Here is a 21,405-nt window from a genome sequence, read left to right as displayed (position 1 = left end):
TCAACAATAGGCACTAGAAATGGGTTAGGAGAATGGAAAATGCCTTACTTGTCATCATCTAACAACTTTCCCTTAGTCAGTCTGTGGACATAAAAAGCTCCAAGTAGTTCCTAAACTGCTAGGACAGTTTTCCCTTGGAACACTAGCTCTGCAAGTTGTTGCATGTAGAGAGGTTTTATGAGCACATTTCTTCCCAGGGATTTTCAGTATGCTAATTTGCCCCAAGATTCTCCTAGAAAAGGGTATAATATGAAGTGTTTTTTCAAGATCTCATTTTTTAGAGTAACTGAATAAATCAGTGTACAATGGAAGATCCTGAGGAGCCCCTGTTCTTGTGAATCCCTGCAACTCACTAAATTCTGGAGGATTTATCCTAGGAAGCATCTCTCATAGCTTCAGAAAACATTGTTTAGGATAGTAAGTAGTAAACTTACACAAAGTTCACTCTTCTAAAATTAGTATAGAACAAAAATATAAATAGACTCAGAAATTGCTCAGAACAAATGTATTAATGGCATACTTATCATAACTTACCAAGGTAAACTAGGAATGGTACAACTTAACATCTATGCAGATGTCAGAGTTGTCACTTAGTCTGTTTCCAACCTGCCCCTCTGTGCCATTCTCTGAGATAGCATTCCAGGTTTTGTGGCCCAGGCCTGACCCAGGATGACAGCCCTGGTGTTCTTAACTCAAATTTACTTCAGGGTGGCACCCAGCACTGTATTCATTCTTGTTAGCGATAATGAGATGAACTCAAGGCTTAAAATTAATTGTGTTTAAATTTAGACATCTACATTTAGAATCTCTTTCCAAATCTCAATATATTCTTTTGAACTAATACTTATGATTTCTCCCTTATTTTCTTTCAGTGATGAATAAGAAAATTAAAAGATAGTAATATTATACAAGAAATATTTTATAAAACTCCCTTATTTTGAATTCCATAGATATGCACATATTTTTTAAAAATCAACACAATATCTAAATGGTGCTATAAAGGAGAAATAATAACTTATAATAAAACCAAATGAATGTCAGTAGATGAACGCCTAAGAATTGCAGTAGTTCAGGATATGGAGAATTCCTAGCTTATGCCAACTAAAAACAGCAGCCCACCTTCACTGTGACAGCTTAAACATGGCCTCTCTTTCAAAAATGTCTACTAAGTATCCATTTCCTCCCCACTTGAAAACAGTATATTAAAGAAATTTAAGTAGGAAGCAATATGTTCCAATTACTTCCTTAAAAGATCACTTTGGGAAAAAAAAAAAAAAAAGGATTACTTTGGCTATTGGGTGGAAAATGAACCAGAAGGGGACAAGAGGGGAAACAGCAAGACCAGCCCAGAAGCCATGCAATGATCTGAGCAAAAGATGTTACTGATCTACATGATGCTACATTCATGCTACTGATAACCAAATCTCCAGTTGGTCTATTCCCTGTGTCCAGATGTCTTTTGGATGTCTCAATTTTAATATGCTGATAATATGTGAAATATTTTTAAAGTTTTTTTTTATATACAAGAGAGAAAGAGGTAGGAAGGGAGGGAGGGCACACAGAGAAAGAGATAGAAAGGGAGGAAAGGATGGAGTGCACACAGAGTGAAGGAAACGGACAGACTCTGAGCTGAGTGCAGAGCCCTATGCAGGGCTCAATCCCATAACCCCGAGATCATGACCTGAGATGAAATCAAGAGTCAGACACTTACCTGACTGAGTCACCCAGGTGGGTGTCCCATATGTAAAATATTTCAGTCCTCAAAGTAAATTTTAGAATCCCAGTCATTCTCTTACAAATCACTAGCATCTCCAATTTTTTTCTAAAGATTTTATTAATTTATTCATGAGAGACAGAGAGAGAGAGAGAGAGAGGGGGGTGGGCAGAGACACAGGCAGAGAGAGAAGCAGGCTCCTCACAGAGAGCCTGATGCAGGACTCCATCCCCGGACTGGAATCACACTCTGACCCAAAGGCAGACACGCAACCGCTGAGCCACCCAGGTGTTCCGCATCTCCAATTTTATCACCATATCAGTCTTATATATCTTTTCTGCAGCACCTCTTGAATTTTTGCTTTGTTTTATATCTAATCCTAGCATTGTTTTTGCATCTGGAAAAAATGACAGCCTCTTAGGTAACCTACTACCTTGTATCTCCAGTTGAAATCCACTCTATCAGCAGCTTCTGGAACAATCTCTCTAAAATGCCAACATCTTCACTCCTAAGAAACACTATCTTACTCTGGCATTAGTAGTAAACTTACACAAGGCATTGAAAGATTAACTGGAGCTTTCACATGGCCTGGTGTGGCCATAGAACCCATGATGCACCAAACTTACCTCACTGTCAAGACACCTTAAACAAGTAAGTTATCCTTCCAATGCAACATCTTTCCCATTCCTCTTCTACATTGCCTACCCCTCTTTTGCAATTTCTAACTACATCTTACTAGACTTAACCACCAATTCCAACACTCTGAAAAAGACAGGAACATTCGATTCTCTCCTTTTAAATGATACACACACACACACACACACACACACACACACACATTTCTCAGTAAATGATAAATTCATTTCAAATGTCAAAACAAGGTTGCAAAAAGATGACATAAGGAAGTCCAAAATATCACTTTATGTGGATTTAAGATTTTTCATGACTTTCCAAATCACCTGATCATTCTACAGTGGCATATCAGATTAAATCTTCTATAAAGCGGCAATATAATGCAAACTTAAAGCATTGATTCTAAAGCATGAACCCAGATTATTTGGGTTCAAATCTCAGAAATGTCATTAACTACCTAAAAGAATTTAGGCAAGTTAAACTCTCTGTGCCTTAGTTTCCTAAACTGTTAAATGAATAGTAGTAATAGTATCCATTTCCTAAGATTATTCTGAGAAGTGAATGAATTGTTGCATATAAAACATTTAAAGTGGTACTGGGCATATAGTAAACATTTCTCACATATTAGCTTTATTAATACAGCAAAGCTTGCCCCTAAAATGCTTACAAATATATCCACAGACATATAACTTTATTTTATGAAATGAACAGCCTTTTTTCAATAAAGATATGAGGCTTAGCAGTTACATTATAATACTTATCACTAGAAGGAAAAATTTACTAACTAGAAATAAGCCACAGACTCTAAAATAAAGAGAAGTGCAAAAGCAATCAGGTTACATCCATTACTTCTTATGTGATATTTGTGACCCTTTTCAATGGCTATGAAATAGGCCTACTAAGATCTTTTAGAAAAGCTGAGTACTCAATGGTATGCTTCTTATGAAATCCTAATTTTATTTTATTGATGGCCATCTTTGAGCCACCGTAGGAACTTTAATTTTCATTGAAATCACCAGGACATTATGGCATTATGGTTCCTTCCCTTTAAATTAAAAATTAAAATTGAAAGAAATTGATTTTTCACTATTTTCCAAGTAGGATACTTTCTCCAGAATCAAAAGAATACCTTTTTTTATCCCACTGTCAAAACATCTTTAAGTAATGAGTATCAATTTTTCTTTAAAAAGGAAAAAAAAAACATTTTGACCAAAACCCTAGAATGTTAACTACACAGAAGATTCCAGAGATAAGGTCTCTACACAATAAATGCATTAATATTATAACATCACAATTGGAAAGAAGAGACAATAGGAAAAGGCATTATCAAATATGTTCCAGATTTCCTTTCACTGAAGTGGTAGACAATGAAAAGCCATCATGTAACTGGTCCAAGAAGTACATCTTGTAGCATAATTCCCAAGTCAAAGCAGAGGGAATATTTGGATTTACATCTTCAACTGCCAACCACAAAAAAACAAAGCAGACTTACTTCTGTTCCCAATATGTTCAATAATTTTTCTTAACCTCTCACTAGGGTGTCTGGGAATCTACTAAATAGCAGTGCCTCATCATTTCCCCAGCCAACACGGAGGTCCTGGACATTCCTCAGAGATAAGGGCCACACTGAAGAACCCAAGGAGTGGTAGGATAATAGTCCTAGTTTCATCTCTAAAGGATGTCAGCAGAGGCATGATCAGTTCACCAGCTGCTTTTCTATATTTCAGACCTCAGCAGGGAGAAGTCTGAGCCCTACAGAGGTTTGGTAAAGTTCTGCTTGAAAACTCCTTGGTTCCCAAGAGAAGTGTGGCGAATCCAAAAACAGAACTACCCTCAGGGCAGAACTCACACCTCCAGTCTAGCTCAGCCTCGGTCCTACAGGGGATTTTCTTCAATGAGTTTCTTCAGCAAGTGCTTTCAAATTGCAAATGTGGCCTTGCATTAATTCCCAATTGGGCAATATCTTGTCAGGGAAATTGTAAATGCCTTTCACATCAGGGGATGTTTCTTATAACATCCCTTTGGAGCCCAACATACGCATGTATTAAATCAATTTCAAATGAATGAATGCAGTTATTTGGGAGGAAGGGTGAGCTTAACTAGCACAGAATCATTCCCATATCTCTGTGCAGTTTAATAAAACATCTATATATATCCATCTCTGTTAAATCAAATCATTTTAAATGTCTTTAATTCATTCAATCATTATTTACTGCCTGCCCTTTAGGTAGAGGAATACAATGGAAGATAGAGGCAGAGTCCAAGTCATGGAGACCCTCATATGCCAAATAAAGAACAGTATCTTATCTTTCAGAGGTTGGAAAGTCATTGAAGAATTTTTTGCATAGCTATAATAGTCAGTTTTGCTTTACAGATAGAATACTCTGATGACAATGTGGACTATGGATTTGAAGGGTAAGACTAGAAGCTGGGATAGGTGTAGGACATCAGGACAGAAATAATGAAGACTTCAACTAGGGCAACAGCCTTAATGATATAGAAATGGGAACAGGTATAAGATACAAAATAGGTATAATTTGGTGACCAATTGTTGAGGGTCAAAATTCAAGAATGATCATCAGGTTTCTAACTTAGATAACGAGGTGGTAATGGTTTAGGAAAATATGATTGACTTCTCTCCAGATAAGAACCTAGATTTTTCTCGTGCTTCTTTCATAATACTCATCACATTAAAAATGTCATATTTGTCTTTTCTGCTAGCCTATAATCTGCAAGAAGTTGGGAACCATGCTGTGGTATTTTCATTATCTCCATTTACAGGCTCCAGCACATGTTAGATGCTTAAGAAACACTCCTTGAAGGAAAATTGGCATATTGAGCGGTAGCTAGGTGGCTCAGTCCATTAAGCATCTGCCTTCAGCTCAGGTCATAATGCCAGGGAGCTGGGATGGAGCCCTACATCAGGCCCCCTGCTCTGTGGGGAGCCTACTTCTCCCTCTCCCTCTGCTGCTCCCCCTTCCTGTGCTCTCTTAAATGAATAAATAAAATATTTTTAAAAATTGGTGTATTAATTTTGAGGTGACTCCTATATATCTAGGAAGAAGATCATTTGATCCAAAAAAAAAAAAAAGACATCTCATACTTTTTTTTAGCTCTGAGCCTACCAAGTCAACATCAGGAGTAAAACCTGTATACCGTATTCATTAACATCCCCATCAGAAATAAAATTCCACAGCTTCTCTAATTTAATATTTCCATGGTTCAGCAGACCCTGTTGTCAAAAAAGTCTTCCTAAAATATAGTGCAAAATCATTGTTTCCATTAAAATCATAATTGGATTTCATGATATAAATAAGTTAGCTTTTTTAAAGCTATCTCTTCATAGAAGTCAAGAAAGATTTGAAAGTAGACATACCTCCATGAAGAAAAAGTGAAAGCTTGTACCAAGCTTTTGGCTGCACACAAAAGATTTTATTTTCCTTAAAACAAATTAATAAAAGCATGATAGATACACAGTCTTTGAAATTCTAACAGTCTTACCTTAATATTCTTCTAGATAATAAAAAAATAATATTGTTCTTTCCTTTTTTGTGAAGTTAAGCATTAAACCCTGGTCCAGTGTAAATTTAACAACACTCTGTGTTTAATATACAGATCCTTAATAACTTTGCTTTCTTGTGGATTAATAGAATTTTTACCAGGGTCCCAGCAGGAACAGGTGGCACACTTGAAACAGGCAAATTTGAAGAGTTTATTTACAAAGGGATTAATTATAAAGGCAATGCTATCAGGGAACTACAAGATATAGGAGAGTCATCCCGGGCTGGTAGTAGACTGACTATGATGATCCCTATGCCAGGCAGGGAAGCAGTGTTACTGGCATCTAGAGGGAGAAAGTCAAGTAGAGAATAATCCCTTGAAAGGACCAGAGACTTCTGTTGAGAGGAACCGAGTCAACTTCATAGTAAGGACTCTTGGGAAGAAAATACCCAGTCAAGCTGTCTCCTCTGATCTTTTACCAGGACCACCTCCCCGCCCACCCCCACCCCCACCTGGTCAAACCCATCTGAGGACAAAGGTAATGGATAGCCATATAGGTCAGCCTGCTAAGGAAGAAAACAGGGTTCAGAAAAGTAGAAAGTTGATCCTGAGGAACAAATAGAAGCTATCAACTCAGAGTTACTCATTTGAACTTTTCTACCTAGAAACAACTACCTTTATCCATTTTCCAGGGTCCAAAAGGTTTTTATCTTGCAGAGGATAAATTTTCCTAAGTTTACATTGAAATTTATAAGGATACAGCTATCAACAGACCCTGAGTTTCTATACCAGAGCAGCAGAGAATCTGAAATGAATGTAGTTCTAAAACATTGGGGAAATACGTACAGAGAAAGTACAAAGTCAAACACCCAGTAAAATTCTAAATAAACAGTCTAGGAATTACATCCAAAAAGTTCTTTAGAATTTTTTAGAAAGTTTTTAGAATTTAGGGATGACTTCATGATTTGTGTCTCATGTATACACACACACACATCAAGAGCTTTGGTACTAAAAGTATCCTTCCTTTATCTCTTTTTGGAGATCTAAAATCTGCCTATCTGTGGAACTATACCTCAACGGTCCCTTTTATCTAAGTGCTTAGTTAGACATGTTCTCAAAAAGTACTATTTCAACATGAAATCTTTTTCTTGTCTTATATGTTCATTTATCATAATATGTCCAATGGTGTTAAACTGCCATTCAGTATTTTCTTAACTACTTGATATGTATCCTACAGAGCATGGCACTTAGTAAGTGCATAAAGTTAGTAAAATGGTAGCAGGTAGTGGTTGCTCTTATTTGTTCCTCTTTTGAACACATAGTATATTGTTTTCAAAGCATGGATTCAGAAATGTACTCTTTAATGTGAGGTTAGAGGTTGGAATCAAATTTCTGCCTTACAATATGTACTGTCATGAATATAAATGTTAAATAACAATGACAACAAAAGGCACTACATTCTCCTGGTGGATATCTTGAAGTTTAGGATAAAGACACTAAGGTCAATGAGCCACGGAGATTGCAGGTAAGACCAGACTGGCGAAGACTTTAAAATCAACCCCCAAATACAGTTACTTATTCATTTATTTATTGTAGCATTACATCCTGTTTTCTTCCCAAAATAAATGAGATGCTTCACTGTCAATTTTCCCTATCTTTCTTTAGATTAGAAACTGACAGTTTAGATCACGTTCTGTCAGAGCAATGAAATCACAGCACAGCCATATGTTATTTAAAGACCTGGATTTTATTCACCATAGGTAAAGTTGACTGAAGTGAAAGAGCCTGATTTATATCACTGGGTTGCCAGCAGGATAGGGATCACAGCCTCTGCCTCCCATTGTGAATAAGATCTATAAAGGAAACTGAGCTTCTATTTTTCTACCAGAGCACTCATTTTACACAGTGTCGACTGACAGAATTTTCAGGAGCAGAACTTCAGCCAGTAAAACAGGAAGGTCTCTCTAACTGGTTTAGAGTATAACTAGTCAAAAGTTAGGAAATAGAAGAAATAAAGTTTCATGGCATGACTCCTCTCAGATACTAGGCAAGTAACAGGTGCAGGAAAAAAAAATGTCTGTTACTTTGACCTTGATATTGCTAATGTCACTTAGAATGAGAGTTATATTGGTTAAACCTTCATTTGAAATGCAAAGTTGAACATGCTTACCTCATTCACTATTCTGTAAGACTTTCATAGTCAACCTATCTTTTATATTCATGTTTTCCATCATTAACAGTACTATTTTAAAATATACCAGTCCTCTCACCAGAGGCTATCCTAGCCAGTCTGTCTAGTCCTTTACTATACTTATTTTGTTGACATCCTGAATATAAGTATTGTCCAAGGGCCTTTAATGAAGGACTTCTATCAACTTCTTTTTATTATTAAACCTATCAAAATAAATTCTACCTCTCTACTTCTACTTAGAGCATAGGAAATCATAAAAGAATATTGTTCTTGCCATAATAAGAAAACACCAGCTAAACACCAGCATACTAAAAAGTATGCTTTTCTCTAAAGCCATCAAAGCATAACAAACAGAAATCAAAATTCCAGAGAAGAATGTGAATCCTTTTTAGTTGACTAAAGACTGTGACTGCTTTCATATCCCTGACTATGTCTCATCTGGGCACATAAATAAGTAGAGGAGCTGGTCTACTATAAGTATTTCTTTGTTGGGACAAGGAAATAAACAAAATTGTACGATTATATGAACTAGAGAGATGGTATAGAATCTAGAAGAGTCTTAAAGGTAATGCTGATCTTCCTGACCCAACAATTCTTCCTCAATCTTACTAAGTAGCAGCTGAGGGGCAGGGCTAAAAAGCACAAAAGGTATCACTGACTTCTAGCTCCTGAGTCACAAAGTCCTGCCTGAGGAATAGAGCTGAACTCACCCATAACATATTTTAGAACAGAGATTATCTGAAATTAAAGCATCAACCTAGCACTGGCCCAGCTCAACTCTATTAAAATAAATATCAACTTTTTGCCTACCTTCCTTACAAAGGAAACAGCATGTCCTCCAAAGGGGGAAAAAAATCTATTTCAAGCTTTACTGTTTTTTGCATGTAATATTCAGCATGCAATAAAAATTATGCAACATGAGCAGAAGCTTGAAAACGTGACCTATAATTAAGGGAGAAAAAAGTCAATAGAAGCAGATTCACAACTAATCAATATGTCATTAGCCGACTTGGATTTTGAAAATAAGTATTGTGAATATTTAAAGAGAAAAAGATGGACAAAATGGGTGATCAGATAGGAATTTCATCAAAGTACTAGAAGCTCTAAAAACAACTTGAATATCCTAGAACTTAAAATTTTTTAAGTTGAAATAAAGAATTCATTGGATGGGCTTTAAAATATATTGGGAATAGTAGAATAAAGGATCACTAAACTTATAGATAGATGAAAAGAATGTATGGTGATAACATCCTGGTGCTAAGCACTGCTTACATGTCAATTTAATCCTCACAACAATCCTATGGATAGGTTTCATTATCCAATTTTATAAATCAGAAAACTAAAGCTTGGAAAGCTTAACTAAATAGCCTAAGATCACAGAGCTAACATGGATAGAGCTGGATTTCAAACTCAGTTCTGTAAGACTACAAAGTCTCAGTTCTTAACAACTATGACAGACTGCCTCCCTTTGAAAAATCACTTAGGGGGGCATCTGGGTGGCTCAGTGGTTGAGCAACTGCCTTCAGCTCAGGTTGTTATTGTGGGGTCCTAGAATCGAGTCCCGCATCGGGCTCCACACAGGGAGCCTGCTTCTCCCTCTGCCTATGTCTCTGCCTCTCTCTCTGTGTCTCTCATGAATAAATAATCTTTAAAAAAATCACTTAGGGCATTACTCCTTCAATATGTTTTAATACATCAAATTCAAGAATTTGAATGTAGATTGACTATATGTTACACTGTATAATCACATGTCATGAAACAAAATAATTCTATAAAAGGTAATCAGTGAATAACCAATGAACAAAAAACTACAAACTCTTTGATGTTAGAATTCCTCAAAAAGAAACCTCCTTTTTTCATATATTGCTCATCTGTGTCCCAAATCTAGTAAAACATCAAATAAAATACATCCTTTTTAATTATTTGCTGCCATAAATTATTAATTCCAGAAATATTAACTTGAAATTTTTAGAGGAAGAAATTTATATTACCTAATTATAGTTAATTTGATTAATTGTGTTGTTATCTTTGCTGTTATCCTGTATCTTCTGTTCTTATCAGGCATGACAAACCATTTAAAACTTGGGCTGTGGTGAACTTAGCATTATATATTATATATATAATATATATAGCATTATATATTATATATTCAAACATTATGATGAAGAATGGAAGAAATGCAGTGATGATTAATATACATCAAAAACTTTTCATCAACCACATGAATCTCATTTATTTAGTCACTGGCCAACTGAGCAAGGGCCTCTCAAACAGAAACATTTATACTAAAATTATTCCAATTAAAAAGCATATATATGTATGTATATATATATATACATACATATATATATTGGTATGTCTGCTATTATGCTCTGCTTATATATATTTCATATCAAACCTACATATTGCAAATGCTGCTTCTACTTGGGACCTATTGGCAAACCATCTGAAACTTGCTTATCTTTCAAATGTAAACAAAAGAATTAATGCAATCCACTATATGAAATTGGGAAGTCATAATTTGTACAGTAAGGTACCTACCACAATCAAATAGCAAGAAGTTTCCACTTTTAATATAACTGAGCTCTAAGCAGCCTTTATCAGACTGACCAAGCATGGGAAATAAGAATTAGAGGACAATTTCCATCAAAACAATTTAAGTATGATTAAAATTTAAGTGTGAACATCTCAGACACTGAGCCCATCCTTAATTTCTAATCTTTTGTAGGGAGAACAACCACTTGATATTGTAAATCTGTACTAAGGACATTTAGTAAATAATGCAGTGATGGTCTAATCCTATGCCAGCTCAAGTATATAGAAACATTTTAAGTGATTACACATAACTGAATCATACAGCATGTTCTTCTGTTTCTTTTCTTTGCAACCTGTGAATAATTTCTGATCCTAATGATAATAAATCCCATTTCCATCACAGCACATAAAGATTTATAGTTAATTATATGATGAAGTCTTTAAATAAGCTAAAGTTAGAAATACTGCAATAGGCAACTATTAAAAATACATTTCTTTTAGGAAAGAGAAAGAGATAAAAGACATTTAGCAAAAAACAGTTTAATTTCAGGGAACAAGTACAATATAGGAAGCAAAGAATAATAAAAGGAAAGTAATGGAAATCCAGAAAGTAAAAGTGAAATTCCTTTAGTTTCTCTGCCAGATGACATGAATATTGTATTCTTTTTTATTTGATATACACAATTGAATATGTACATTCCATACAAGAGTTAGAAAAATGAATTAGAGCTATAGTAATAACACAGAAACATGCCTAATACCTACCACTGAGTATAAAAAGAAAACTGAAGAGAAATACATAGTTATAAACTTTTATGAAAAAGCACTATTAACCAAACCCATATATCATCAAGTGAACATAAATGGATGGGGAAATGTTTTAGAAAAATACATACCAAAATGTGAAAATGGCTTCCTATAAGAGAGAACTGTGACTGCAATGGGAAAAAGGAATTTTAATTTTTATTCTAGTTATTTCTGTGTTATTTAAATTTTCAGTAAGAATACATTTATATATTGTTTGGCAATTTACATAAGGAGTACAAATATGTAAGTGTTTAAGACAGACGCACAACTTCTTCTTTAGTGAATAGTACTATAGACTGGAAAACATCAAGGCAAATACCAATCCAGCATTATTGCTGCTTGGAGTCCAGTCCCAGCTCAACCCTGACTGGATATGTGACCTTAGACAAGTTGTCAAAACTGAACTGATGCACTTCAATGTCCTCATCAGTGCAATGAGGAGACTAAATTCAGTGATATCATAAACTCCTTTCTGCCTGTGTTTACAAATTTACAATGAAAAGGAAGATTCACTATCACAATGAAATTATTCCAGCTTTCAGGGCACCTGGGTGACTCAGTCCGTTAAATGTCTGCCTTTGGCTCAGATCATGATCCCAGGGTCCTGGGGTCAGGGTCCTGGATCGAGGGCCACATTGGGCTTTCTGCTCAGTAAGGAGTCTGCTTCTCCCTTTCCTTTCTCTCCCCCTGCTCATTCATTCTCTCTCTCACTTTTTCAAATAAACAAATAAAATCTTAAAAAAAAAAAAAGAACTATTTCAGATTCTATTCTCCTGGTAAGTTTTTTTTTTCTCCATAATCAAAGCATATAATCACATATATAGTTTAAAATATTCCAATTTTATATACACATTCACACCATGAACTTATACAAACACGTACATCCTTCAGGAGGAACTCAAGACCAGTCATCTTTGTGGCCCTCTACATTCTTGACTATAGTATTTAATAAAATAAAATCTTAGCTTTGTTACCAAATGTGAGAAATTAATGAATTAATGTTTATTCTAATTACTCCTATTCTGTTTCAATCCCAATTGGTGTACTTAAATTCAATTCTGGTATGAAACACCTAGAGTTCACACAAACCCAAGTTAAAGGGCTCAGCCTACAACAAAACTGCCCTCATTGGTCTGCAAGTTATCTAGGCTCCTAACCATGAGTCCTCTCATTAGCATAAACTCAGACATGACCTAAGGGTCTCATGAATAACAAAACTACTTCCATCACTTGGGAAATTCCATGGCTTTTAGAACTACATGCCAGGAACAAGGGACATAGATCAGACAAATTATTATACAGCAACACCAAACCTATAGGAGAAAGTACTTAAATTTGACAAATTCAAAGCTTTTATGTTATCAATCTAGAACTGCCACCAACATAGCACCCTTGATTATTCCACTGATTACTTGACTTCCAGCAAATAATTTCCACTTCAGATTTGTAGTTGCTTTATCTCTCTATAATCCTGACAAAGAAGACAGCATCTTGGTTAAGCATTGTAAGTTCTAGAATTAGATTTCTTAGATTCAAATCCAGGGTTCTACCACATCTCAATTTTAAGCTAATTACTTTACCTGTGTGTGCCTTTGCTTCTCCATTAGAAAAATGGGATATAAAAATTAAACCCCCCCCCAAAAAAAAATAAATAAAATAAAAAATAAAAATTAAACCCATCTCCTATGGTGATTGTAAGGATTAAATGTGCTAATAAATGTAAAGTGTTTAGAACAGTATCTGACAATAAATGTCCACTTTCATTGTTGTTATCATAATGGAACCAATGGATACTATTTATTAAGTGCTGTATCTTGGCACAAAGAGCTTTAATGTTATTCAAATCATCTTTAAAGTTAAAAATCCTTTCTTAAAAGTAAATATATCATTGAGCTCCGAAAATGAAGGAGTTAGACTAAATAATCTGAAGGTCTCTTCCAACTCAGAAATATTATAATTATATAATTGGCCTCCTGGCATCTAAAATAATTCTAACTACGTAGCTTAACTAGTGTGACAACCTTATACATTCCCTTAATTTCTCTGATACTAATACCTCACTGCAAATGATTATCAAGAACTCTAATGTAGTAATTGAAAACTGGTTTTTCAGAATTGGTATTCAAAGTATGAACATGGAATCTCTACCAATACATCCCAGAAAGGGTCTATTTCAGAAGCATAGAGCTATCTGACAAAGTTTGAGAACATACACAGACCTGCATGCATCTAGCAAGATGCAAAAGAGCTATTTTCTCTTTTCTGCAAAGGAAAGTCCACTTTATCCTCCTCCAGTTTTCAGGCAGACAATTGAGTCGACCATCTGTCAAACTCATCCTCCATTATTAAGCAATACCACTCTGTGTTTGTCTTTCACTCATCTTTTTTTTTCCTGTTTGATACTGGTTCATAGAACTTGATATGGTGGATCATAAGATTTTATTAAAACCATTTAGAATTCCTAGCATCCTGACATCTCTTTGCCTCTGATCTTTTCGTATTACTTAACCCATAGGCTAGAATCCCACATGTTATATATGGATGGGAGAAAATGAAATCAAATAATTTCTCCATTTCTATAGATCAATATTTTGAAGATAAAAATAGTGCCTTGTTTTGGTTTCTTTAGAAAGCTAACATTCAAATGTTAAGAATCATTCAAACTTAATGCTGAAGGGCATGGTTCTTAATTCTCATATATATAAATGGGTATATATCTATGTATCAGCACATCTGCAATTATGTATTCCATTCAGAATGCCTCAAAGTAATGAGAATGGATAAAGAAATAGTATGGACTAGGGGAATAACAAAATAGTTTAAACAAAAATAAAAAAATACAGAAAAATCTCATATTTAGGAATGGAATATTATGCTAGAGAATGCTGTCCATATCATTTATCTTCATTTAGACATCTTCTCCATTAAAAGGTGAACTTATTGATTCATGTAGCTAAAACTCTGAAACTTTGGCCTAATGAGAGCACAAGAGAATTCCTACCTAGCTGATCTGCATGAAATACCCAGATGGTTGATTAATATCCACCACCTAAAGGGAGGACTTTTGTGCCATGCTATAGGACTTTCACCTTGTACGTATTTCATTCAACATTTTGTAATTTTTTATCTAAATGAATGTACATGAAGATATCTTTATCAGATTCTCACTGGAAGCCAAATAAAGTGTTGGTGTGATGACTGATGGGTCCAATATTCAAAATTATCTTGATGGTTTGAAACAAGAACATCGAAGAAAAAAATAGAAAAGAATAAATCCTGCATATAAATTAGGGAATTTTTAATTGCACAAATATAGCATGGGGAAAACTGCTTTTACTACATGTCTTATGAAAATTATCCGCTAATTTCTTTAAGGATAAACTCAGTATGAGCCAACAGTATAAACCAGCCTAAAGAGGGTGGATGAGAATTTGAGCTTCATTACTGAAAGAAGTGGTCCAGATTAAGAACTTCAGAAAACTGTGTGCTCATGAGGTTGTAGTTTGGGTTCCATTTTAGATAACTATCACTAGGTTATTAAGAGGAATACTGACCACCAAGTGCACTTAGATTTACATTTCAAAAACATGACTAAGGTTCTTTATCATTTACTTTGCCACAATTTTTCCCCAATGCTGCTTAGAAACCAACAGCGGGGACTCCTGGGTTGCTCAGTGATTGAGCATCTGCCTTGGCTCAGGGTGTGATCCCAGGTCCTGGGATAGAGTCCCACATCGGACTCCCTGCAGGGAGTCTGCTTCTACCTCTGCCTATGTCTCTGCCTCTCTCTGTGTGTCTCTCATGAATAAATTTAAATTTTTTTTTTAAAAGAAACCAACAGCAGTCTATTTCTCCTCCAACTCATATTTATTCTGAAAAAAAATAAAGAGAGAGAAAGAAACAGAAAAAGAAATGGGGAAAGAAAAGTCAGTGATGTTTCTTCTTGTTCTTAACAGACTTAAGAATTTTAAAAGTCAGAGATGACCACAGAAGTTAGAGATGAAAACCATCTTTGAAGCTGCTCCATCCTAGAATGGCTTTTTAGAGGATTTTACCTCCTACCTTGGATGGAGTGAGCAACCTGTGCTGTGTTCCCCTCATTCAATGTGGAAGGAACCTATATTCCTCATTTGTCTTGGTACTCTAGACCCCCTGCCTAAGTGGATGGTTTTTATTTGGCATCACAGGATTTTTTGTTTTGGACACAAAGTGTCCTCATCATGTGTGTAATATTATTATTTAATAAGCGTTGATGTCATCACCTTAGTAGATACGAATTTGTACTATACAGATATCACGCATATTCTATTAAGAATGATTACAAATGATTTTTATTTTATTTTATTTATTCATTCATGAGAGACAGAGAGGCAGAGACAGAGGCAAAGGGAGAAGCAGGCTCCATGCAGGAAGCTGGATGCAAGACTTGATCCTGGGACTCCAGGATCACTCCCTGAGCCAAAGGCAGATGCTCAACTGTTAAGCCACCCAGGCATCCCCACAAATAATTTTCTAGTTTATAATTTTATTTACACAACAATCCATATTCATAAACTATATTTGCATACCATTCTCAAAGAGGAAGTAAAATAATCTTAAAAGGTATTGGGTTAATTAAAGAGAATAGGAGATTACAAATTAAAATTTCCTTCAAAATAGAGATTATAAAAGAGGAAAATGTGAATAGAGAAGAGTCAGGTTACACAAAACTCTTCAACTTCTTGGAAGACTCTTAAGAAAGAGCAAATAAGGCATTACTTTCATTATGTCAACTAATGAGTAGGAATGACAATGACAGGGCTTTCTATTCAATATCAAAATTTCCAAAAATAAAAATAAATTCAGCCAAAATAGCAAGTTCCATGTCAATGGAAGAGTTCAAGAAGAAATGGAGTTATTTTTCAGTGACATGGTAAAAAGAAAGAGATTCATGGGGTTCAAGATTGACTATAGGATCTCTAAGAAATTTCCAACATTTAAAAATCTATGATCTATACTTATGAGAAAGCTCAATAAAAGCTTTTAAAAGGTGAAAATCATAAATGGAATATGTCAAGAGTTTGCTGCATAATCTTACAACAGCTTTACCCAAAACATGACTATTGCTTATGAGTAAAATGATGCTAATATTTATATAGCCTATATAATGCAGTACCTATTCTGTAATATCGGTTATATCAGCATGGGCCTTGAAAAAGGATGACAAATTTGTGAAATATTCTGGGCGCTTGTTGTTCAGATACAACAGAGTGTTAATGAGAAAACAGGAGATTTAAAAGTATGTTTAAGAAGCTCAGGAAAAAAAGGAAGAAAAACACATTGCCTAAATGAAAGCACATGAATACAATCCTTAAAAAACAGCTGAATGATAATTATAATCAAAGACAAGGTTAATCAAAACAAAGAACCCCCAGAGAGGCTATGATAAAAATGATGATTAGTGGGAAGATTTGAAATTATTTAAGTATATAGACCAAATGCTAAAATAACCATGGGAGTATGGCTACATGTAAAAATGTACCCTCCCTTTACCAAAATAGAAGACTTCCTTATTCCCAGACACAGGGAATTTAGGGCCAAGAAAGCTGTATAAACAAACCTTGTTAAACTAACCTTTTATCTTATTTATTTCTTCACAATTTACTACCCATGACCAAAACTCCTTTGTCTAATCAATTCTTCACAAATGTATTGTTCCTTTCTCTAAAAGCTATAAAAGCTTCCTGCTCTGGTCACTTCTTCCAGTCTTCATGCTCTTGTGAAGGCTCTCATGTACGTGAAAAATTCAATAAAACATGTATGGTTTCTCCTGTTAACTGTCTTACGTTTGTTTCATTCTTAGGCCCAGCCAGAGATGCAAAGAAAATAGAGGAGAATTTTTCCTCCCATATATAAGTAACTGTATGGTGAACATGCATTCATTGCTCTTTTCCCCTTAGGTTGTTGGGTATTAATATTATAAATAAATAATTGTTCAGAATTTTATGAATTTTTTTAAAATTATGAATCTTCAATATAAAAGTTTAAAAAGTATGTTAACCTTGATTAACTACAAAATGCATAATTCAGTAGTGGAAGGAAAAATCGTAGTTATCTCCCCCAGCAAGCATTAGAAATTTCTTGGGCAGGACTTCCACTGGTAATAGAATTTTAAGGTATTAACATCACAAGGTAATGATACCAAATGCTATTCACAGTGTATGGGGCTGTTGTTCATAGTTTAAGTGGAATTCCTTGTTGAAAGAAAAAAAAAAACTTTCATTTGGGATGCTCAAGGATCCTTTCAAAATGTAAGAATGTCTTTTTATATAACAAAGGGAAGTAGAAAAATGACAAGAGGCCAGAAGATCTAAACTAAAGCTGTGGCTCAGGTCTTGGTGAAGAGGAAACACTCCAATAAGTTTAGGATTTAATAAATGGCTAGACAACAAAACTAAAGAGAAGAATAATAAATGGTAACTACAAATCTACATCCTGAGATTAAAAAGAATGGAGATTAATCGGAATAAAATTAGGAGCAACAGTCTCAGTAGAAAATTTGGTTCAAATCACACCAGAACCTCTACAGTGCCCCCCACCCACATCCCCAGCTATTATGAACCTAGGACTAGATTACAAAACCCAAAGAAAATGCAAAAATATCAACTGGTTTAAAAGCAAGAAACATTGAAAGAAACCAGGGAACATAATTTCTTATATTTTCTTCTAAAGAAATACCTGCAATATATAGTGGGGAGGTGAGGGGGGAGGACTCTGGTGTAGCAAAATAGATAGACTGTGACCTTATAATGTGATTAAAGTCTATTGGTGCTCATAAAAAAGGCGACACTTAATTACACCATGCTTTTCATCTTCCAAAGCACTTTACAAGTACTGTATTAACTAATTAACGATGGAAAACCTGATGTTTCTTGGAAAAGACTACTGTCGCTACTCTTCTTCACCTTTTAAATGAACTTTTTTTCAATCTTGAAATACGACATGCACAAAATGGGTGATATTTAAACTTTTCAAACTAATGATTAAAGCAAGCAGTTCATTTTCCTGGTACTTTAGAGTTGAATTGCAATAAAAGATGTAGGTAAGCTATCTAAAAAGAGAAACTACTCTACTGGCTTATGAAACTGCATCTGGTAAGCACTAGTGAGCCCTGATAAATGATGAAGTAGCAGTAACTTGAAGATGCTTACTGTTGGCCTATGGCTTCTATATCCTCTAGAAAAAGAATAAACGCACCCATTCCCACATGCACTGGGTACTCTTGATTGTCTTCTTCACCTCTAGTCATTTTTAGATCAGGCATTTGTAAAAAGAACACTGGACTAATACAGTATGTTCTCCAAATGTTTTTGATTCTTAAAAAATGTCTCTTAAGGGCTCATCTAAGAATTTGATTCACACTACTCAGCCATTTACTCATTCAACTAAAGGTTATTAAGTACCTATTATCAACAAAGCCCTCTAAGGAGGGTTTAGAGTCACATGCATATCTCTCTAATCACCTGAAGAGTTGGCTGACTAGCCCTGTATCTCTCAAATCACCTCCAGAGATGAGTGGCTATCATTCCTACCTATACTATACTCCTCCTGTCTGCTCATAAAAATCCTGCCTGACAAGGCCAGGCTGAAATCGCCAGCCTAGAAGAAGGCAGAATGAGATAGGGAAAAATTAACAGGCTTCAGTATATATATATATATATATATATATATATATATATATATATAGCTCTATATATACTGCTCTAGCTAGCAATCAAAACTTGGTAAGATTATTCACCTCCTCTGGCCCTCTGTTTCCTCATATAAAATGAGACTGATAATACTTTCACAACTGTATAAGCAAATACACAGTTATACTCTGTATATAGAGTATAATTGGCTTAGTTCCTTTGATTTTAAAAAATGCTTTTCCATTTCTTATACTGCTAACCGGGTTCCTTCTACTGAGATGGTAGAGTTTTCTGCACAAATTATAAATAATAATTTCTTTGCAACTTACTGTAAATATTAGATAAAATAATATAAGAGAAATGTCTAGCTGATGGTACAGTGTAGTAAAATATATAGGATTTGGAATCTGGTAGACCCAGTTATAAATCCTGATTATAGCATTTAGTGAGCAGGACCCTGTATTATACCTTCCCAACATCCCATAGTATCTTTCACAATGCTAAGTATATAGTAAACATTCACTAAATTTTTCTTGTTTGACACTGACTTATTAGCCAATCAAGTAAAATACACACTTGTGGACCTATACTTTATTTACCTCCCTCTAGCTATATTGGAACAAGCAGATTCCAGCAGAGCTTTTGGTCTCTTCCTGGGGGTTAGCTCAAAAGTTAGAGGAATCGGAAAAAAAACTGACACTTTCATCTCTGAAGTACACATATTCTCGGATCAGTAGCTCCAAAATGAACTAGAGATAGCATGATGCCTATTACTTATCTAGCAATCTGAGCTTTAAGAATAAAAATACAACGGGGAAAAAAGACAATCTCTTCAGCAAATGGGGTTGAGAAAATTGGACAGCCACATGCAGAGAATGAAACCAGGCCATTTTCTTATATCATACAGAAAAGTAGACTCAAAATGGAGGAAAGACCTACATATATGAGACAGAAATCCATCACAATCCTAGTGGAGAACACAAACAGCAACTTTTGTGACCTCAGCTGCAGCAACTTCTTACTAGACACGTCTCCAAAGCCAAGGGAAACAAAGGCAAAAGTGAACTGTTGGAACTTCACCAAGATAAAAACTTCTCTACAGCAAAGGATACAGTAAACAAAACCAAAAGGCAACTAAAAGACTGGGAGAAGTTATTTACAAATGTCTTATCAGACAAAGGGCTAGTATCCAAAATCTATAAAGAACTTATCGAAGTTAACACCCAAAGAACAAATAATCCAATCAAGAAATGGGCAAAAGACATGAACAGATATTTCTCCAAAGAAGACATACAAGTGGCCAACAGACACATGAAAAAATGCTCAATATCATTCAGCATTAGGAAAACACAAAGCAAAACCACAATGGGATACCACCTCACACCAGTCAGAATGGCTAAAATTAACAAGTCAAGAAAGGACTGATGTTGGCAAGGATGTGAAGAAAGGGGAACCCCTTGTATACTGTTGATGGGAAAGCAAGCTGGTGCAGCCACTTTGAAAAACAGTATGGAGGTGCCTCAAAAAGTTGTAGCATTACCCTATGACCCAGCCACTGCACTTCTGGGTATTTTCCCCAAAGATACAAATGTAGTGATCCACAGGGGCAACTGCATGCCAATGTTTACAGCAGCAATGTCCACAATAGGCAAACTATGAAAAGAGCCCATATGTCCATCAACAGTTGAATGGATAAAAAGATGTAGCGTGTATGTGTGTGAGTGAGAAATCTTGCCATTTGCAATAATCTGGATGGAACTAGAGGATACTATGAAAAGTGATATAACTCAATCATAGACAATTATCATATGATTTCACCCATATGTGAAATTTATTTTTTTAATATTTATTTATTTATGATAGTCACACACAGAGAGAGAGAGAGAGAGGCAGAGACATAGGCAGAGGGAGAAGCAGGCTCCATGCACCGGGAGCCCGACGTGGGATTCGATCCTGGGTCTCCAGGATCACGCCCTGGGCCAAAGGCAGGCGCCAAACTGCTGCGCCACCCAGGGATTCCCCCATATGTGAAATTTAAGAAATAAAACAAGATCATAGGAGAAGAGAGGAAAAAATAAAACAAGATGAAGTCAGAGAAGGAGACAAACCATAAGACTCTTAATCATAGGAAACAAACTGAGGGTCACTCAAACTGAGGGGTGGGAAGGGGATTTGGTAACTGGGGATAGACATAAAGGAGGGCACATGATGTAATGAGCACTGGGTATTATATAAGACTGATGAATCACTGACCTCTATCTCTGAAACCAATAATACATTATATGTTAATTGATTAAATTTAAATATAAAAAAGAATATAGAGTGAGCTCTAGATATCTAAAAATTCTCAGTAT

Source organism: Canis lupus, chromosome 6 (assembly GCF_048164855.1).
Source record: "Canis lupus baileyi chromosome 6, mCanLup2.hap1, whole genome shotgun sequence".
NCBI lineage: Eukaryota > Metazoa > Chordata > Mammalia > Carnivora > Canidae > Canis > Canis lupus.
The sequence above is the reverse complement of the archived record's forward strand: the minus strand, read 5'-3'. Positions refer to the sequence as shown.